The sequence below is a fragment of the Pleurodeles waltl genome, chromosome 1_2, assembly GCF_031143425.1.
Source record: "Pleurodeles waltl isolate 20211129_DDA chromosome 1_2, aPleWal1.hap1.20221129, whole genome shotgun sequence".
In the NCBI taxonomy this organism is placed as follows: Eukaryota; Metazoa; Chordata; class Amphibia; order Caudata; family Salamandridae; genus Pleurodeles; species Pleurodeles waltl.
The window spans coordinates 984,929,021-984,935,020 of record NC_090437.1 but is presented as its reverse complement, the minus strand read 5'-3'; the positions used below and the strand labels follow the sequence as shown (position 1 = coordinate 984,935,020).

The 6,000-nt window shown below is 42.2% G+C and overlaps 1 protein-coding gene across 1 annotated transcript in view; it reads left to right on the top strand.

Moving 5' to 3' along the window:
- The first annotated feature begins 4,463 nt into the window (after nt 1–4,463).
- The window catches only part of FNDC9 (fibronectin type III domain containing 9), a 97,926-nt gene continuing 96,389 nt past the window's right edge, over nt 4,464–6,000 (top strand). Inside the window, exon 1 of the mRNA XM_069234602.1 lies at nt 4,464–4,611. The gene's annotated coding sequence lies outside the window, so the exon portion shown is untranslated. The remainder of the gene's footprint in view (nt 4,612–6,000) is intronic.

Below are 6,000 nucleotides of genomic sequence, written 5' to 3'. Positions count from 1 at the left end.
GTGTCTCAAGCTGGTGAAAGTGTATGCGGCTGTTCAGGTGTTCTGGAACAGTGTTGTGCAAGGCTTTGTATGAGGGCATCAGGAGTCTCAATTGGCTGCGTTTATGAAAGGGTAGCCGGTTTAGCTCTCTGAGGTGGGTTGAGATGTGGGTGCAGCATGGAAAGTTGAGTATGAGTGTTGCTGTGGAATTCTGGATGGTCTTAAGTCTGTGTAGGAGCTGCTTGAAGATTCCAGCATACAGTGCATTGCCATAGTGGCACCTGTTGTGATAAGCACTTGCATGGTGGTGTGTCTGGTGTTCTGTGACAGCCACTTGAGGATCTTTTGTAGCATATGTAGGAGGTGGAAGCAGGTAGCACTAGCTGAGTTGACTTGTGCTGTCATGTTGAGCTTATCATCCAGCATGATTCTCAGATTTCTAGCGTGGTCTATGGGTGCTGGTGTTTGTCCTACCTCTGTCAGCCACCAGGTAGTGTCCCACGGAGAGGTCCTGCTTCCGAAGACCAGTACTTCCGTCTTGTCAAAGTCGAGCATCAAGCACTTGGCTCTCATCTATTCTGCTACCATGATCAATCAACTGGCGAAGTTAGTTCTGATGGTGATTGTCTTGTCTGTCAGGGAGAGGATGATTTGGGTGTTGTCGGCATAGGAGATTAGGGTGATGCCTTAAGATAGGATGATGTTGGCAAGTGGTATATTCCTTTCAAAATTCTGACATTGCAGGAAAAAGTTACAGAGTAAAACGTAGAGAAAAATTGCTGTTTTTTTACCTCAATTTCAATATTTTTTTATTTCAGCTGCTATTTTCTGTAGGAAAAGAGCAATGTATACATCAACAGACTAGTGCAGAGTCTGCCTTCTACGAAATAAGCCAAATGACTGACTCATCTCCAAAGAACAGCATATTTTATAGGGTTTTCCGTAAATAAATACATACGAATTCAGAACATGAAATTATGTCCAGGGGCTGCACTAATATGATACCTTTGCATCACCACCAACCAAATTATTAATTTGCAATCACTAAAGAAATCAAACTTCCAAATGAGTATGAATGGTTGAACAAGTACATAATCTGCTCACCCTTCATCCAATGAGTTTGAAAGTCCGGTAAAGGCCATTCCCACTTCTGTGGACATTGTATCATTTGTGACATAGCCAGTCCTGAGTCTCTCTTGTTTCCCTCAAGCTCTCCTACACAGTCCAGTCCTGTTTTTCTCTTCCTTCCCTAAAAGGTAAGTGTTTAGTAGCATTGCCAAGGCCAGTCTTCTCTCTTCTCCCTGCCAGCCGGAATTACCTTACTTCTCAGTCCAGTCCTGCTTCTTTAGCCTATCCTTTTAGAGAATGTCAGTCCTATCAAGGCGAATCCTGTCTCTTTAAAGAGTAGTTATGCCCAGGCCAGACCTGCTTCTATCTTCTACCCTTCAAAGAGCTTGCGTACTTCAAAGACTAGGCCGGCTCCATACCGGAATGGTGAAACAGCACAGTGCAAGCAAATTGTGACAAAGACTTCAACAGCAACTAGACATTGTATAGGGTATTACTTTATTTTGAGCACAAGGTGGGAGTTTTGGTAAGATTGTTCCATATGTTTGCCTCCGTAGCTAGGACTAACAATGATGTAGGTCCCGAAACGTACCCTTTACCAAAGGCCACAATAACCACAGCTGATTTTCTAGTAGGTCTCCCAATGATCCAAAGTTGTGTGTATTTTGTATCCAAAGATTAACATAATATTGGATCAGTATGAGATCTAGTATGTAAATCAATTGATAGATCAATCAGAGAAGATTCCATTCCAAGAAAGATATATTAGAGAATATACATTGTATGGTATGTGACATAAGTCCCTGTTCTTTGTCCATGTACACCTGTTTCTGAGGTCTGCTTGAGGATGGCTTGGTCTTTCTGTAATGGGTAGAGTAAAATCTTTAAATGAGACTCTGCTCAATGGGATCAGAAATTAGAGCAGAACCAGGCACTGCCACTGCTCTCCATGTCTTTCTAAGTAACTAGTCAAATCATTAACAGCTTAGTCAGAAAATGAAGATTCCATCCACTCATCTAGGTTTTCTAACACAACTAAAATAATTAGGTGTACCAAGTCTGTCAAGAAAGACATAGGATAAGTAGTAACAATCTTTCTAACTGAAAGTAGTAGAGGAGAGAACTGAAGGGTGAGGAAAGGACTGTACCATAATGGCAGGAAGTTTAAACGGGCAGGAGAAAAATGGAGAAGTGGAGAATGTTCTCCCTTTCTCACTGAACTAAGGAACCCTTGTTCTGATAAACTGACTGACAGTAAGTGAGAAGGAGTGAGTGTAAGAGTGAATGCAAGTGATAATGAGTGAAAGCAACAATTAATGTGAGTGAGAGGGAATGTGAGCAAGAGCAAATGAATGTGAATGAATTAGTCAGAGTGAGTGAGTATGAGAGAGTGAGAATAAGAGTGCAAATGAATGTGAGTGAATGAGAAAGTATGAGGGACTAAGAATGAGTGAGAGTGGGTGCAAATTAATGAAAATGAGTGAAATTAAGAGTGAGTGCAAGAGAGTGAGTGAGAATGAATGAGTGCAAGTGAGTGCAGACGAAGTGAGAGCGAGTGTGGGAATGAGTGTTTATTACTTATTGTAAATGAGAGCAAGTAATAATGTGGTGTGATGCTTGCAAGCCCGCAGATGGCCCTAATATTCTGAAGGCAATTTTTAGCTTATGGAGGTACCCATGGCAATATACTAGTGCTGGCAATTCTTAGCTAATAAAGGAGACTTGGAAAAATACAGCCACTGGCATACTGGAGACTATTCTTAGCATTACAAGCACTAGTATACTACAGGTATTTCTTGGCATAATGAGCACCCTAGCTAAAATACTGGCACTGGTATAGTAGAGGATATTCTTGGTATACAGGGTAATTGTGAAAAAATGCTGGTGCTGGCATACTTGAAGAAATGCTTGGTATAGGGGACACCCATGGCAAAAAGTTGGTAGCACATTAGAAGTAATCGTTGACTTAAGAGGTTACCCTTAGCATATTATGGAAAAAGGCTTCTGGGGAATGTCGTGTTCCATTTGTTTGACACAGCATGAAAGGGCCTTCTTTTAATTACATCCTTTTTTATACCAAATGTATGTGAAAATGGTGATTTAAAATGTACTATTTGACTCTTAAAAAATGGTTTGTTCCATACTCACTAGAAGAGGTCTGACTAGTTCACTGCAATTCAGATCAAGTATTACCACCCACGCCTACACTTTCAAAGATCATGGCAGCACCGTAAAATAGGCGGTGTTTAAAATAAACATTTGTCTTTGCTGTGTTGTATATTAATCATGCGGTGATGTCATTCAGGATCAAGGTCATGTGGCTTCACTTCCTGGGAAGATTGAATGACATAGTCACCTCCCATGATGGCTTTAAGGTCAAAGGGTGTGTGATGTCACTTTCGTTACCTCTGACATTTGATGTCCATGATTACAACCAAATTTATTTTATAGGTTGTGTTGAGCTCAGCATAATAATATGTAGTGGTTCTATTATTTTGACAGTTTTCCCTGGCTGAAGCTCTGCTGGGTTTGTTGTTTTGGGCATCCTCTTTCCCATTGTGTCATCCCTTTGAGCTTGTTGCATTTTGTGAAATTATTCTGAGCAATTTGTGAGCAAAGCAGAGTTTGTGAAATCCATCAGGCACTGTGTGGCTCAGATATAATTTGTAAAACCCCACGAACATTCTGAGAACAAAATGCAATTTTCAGTGCTTTCCTTTATTACATATAATGTAAATGGTTCAGTCAGGGCTCTCCTGGGAAACTGTCGATAAAGCATATTTTGCCAAGTCTCACATGAATAGAAGCAATTCTATGGAGACCATTAATGTAGCTTATAGAAAAAATTAAATGTTCATAAGAAAAAGCAAACGCTGCCAATAACATCTCTTATGGACTGAAAATTCCAGCTGATCTGGGGCAGAAAACCAGTAGTTCTTACGTGGTTCACCAAGTAGAGACAAGATGTAATTAAAAAAATCCCCGTGCATAAAGAGAAGAGATATCGCAAATATTGTGATTTATATGAAAGGCAAATACTGAATTGAAAGCCACATTCCAACTTGAATAGAAATATTGTGAAAGGTGAAGGCGGTTTTCTGCTTTTCAATTGGTTGCTAAGTACTGCTGACATTCGTACTGCGCGTGTGAGCTTTGTAGGGACAAACTAGACAGAAATGAAATATAAACATATTCAGGTATAAAGCGCAGCACAGCCTGCCCGTGCATAAATGATTTCAACCTGACGGCAGAGACTATTTGTTCGGCTTTCCAGGGGAAACTTGCACAGTGTGCTGGCGGATTTGAGGAGGTCTCCCTGCGGCACACAGGCTGCCCCGTTCGTGATGTCAGCACAGCCAACTCCTTCTTATTAAAGCGCTGCCCCCCCCCCCCCCTCCTCATAGAGAACACGAGGAATCTGTGGTACAGGCAGGAAACACAGCTTCACCCAACTCTGAGGGCGAGGAGAGACAGCTCAAAGCCAGGGATCCTGCTGTCAGGACTACTGCTAATATTCGCAGCGCCTCCATCAGACATTTAGCGCCTGCCGCACAGGATCTTTGGGTAGGTATAACAGTTCAATTTATTTTACGTATACTTGTATATTTTCGTGTTTATCCTTCTGAACTTCCTGCTCTTGGTAAATATGTTTTATTTGCAAGAGGAGTATATCGTAATGGATCTGGAAATAATAGTGAAATCAAGACCGGTTTGTGATATCGGGTGCGGACAGCAAAGCTTTCAGAAGCGGATGGGTGACAGAAAATCTTCCGCGTCCAGTTTTAACACATTCCTTGCACTACCATGAGCAGAGGCGTAGCTTAGTCAATAAGATTGGGGGCTGGGGGGAAGGTGGTGAGCTTCAGATTTCCCGAAAGTCACACTGGGATTTCTTGTTAAAACACATTATGGGCCAGATTTACAAGAAAGTGCCGCATCAGCTGTGATGCACAACTTTTCTTGCAACCCCCTAATGACCCCATGTGTGCGCCACATTTACAATAGGGCACACCCTGGCGCATGATAGGACAAGCATCAAAATTTATGACGCTATTGTGGTACTTTGTATGATTAGCGCCTTAAATTGTTGTGCTAATCCTGCAAAGTAAAGGGAGGCCCATTGAAAGTAGCGGGCACATTATTTTAATGTCTGCTCTGAGCAGGCTTTAAAAATGCCGCTAAAAATGCTGCAGTGAAATGTTGTAAATTTCACTGCACCTTTTTTATGGGCCTCCATGGAGGGGAGCACCTCCCTTGCATACATAATGCTGGCACAGGCATAATGTGGCGCAAAGTGGCACAATGCAAGCATTATGCCACTTTGTAAATATGGCAAAGGAGAATGGCCTCCTTAACGCCACATTAGTGTAAAAAAAAATGTTGTTAATGTGGTGCCAAGAGGCGCTAGGGCCTTGTCAATCTGACCCGATATGAGAAGCAGGACATGACTAAGGAATTAAGGGGCAGTGGAGAGAGGAGGGCGGATTGTTAGGGTGATTACAACACAACATTTTTCAAGCTCACATTTTGTAAGGCCTTCAAAACAGAGACAAGATTGTGTGTATTGTTGTCAGTATGTGGCATGTAAAAGTCCCAGGTGAAATCTAACAGACACTTCACCATACCCGACTGAAAGCCCTTGTACCCAGCTATTTACTACAGAATAACATTTTTAGAAGGGTGTAACACCACAAACACCCTACATGATACGACACCCCCAGGCCGTGAGGTCCCTGTCCATCCTTGGGGTGTGTGTGTGCGTGTGTTTCTCTGTGTGTTTCTGTCTCTAGTGCTGAGCAGGTGTGTGTGCCTAGCTCTGTCTATTGTGGTGTGGTTAATTGAAATACTAGGGCTTTAGCTTCATGTGGAATTCAAGAATAGAGGAGAAGACTGATGTGGAGTGGGAGGCCGTTTCACCCTTTAGGAGCGATAAAAGAGAACGCCTGTCCTCCT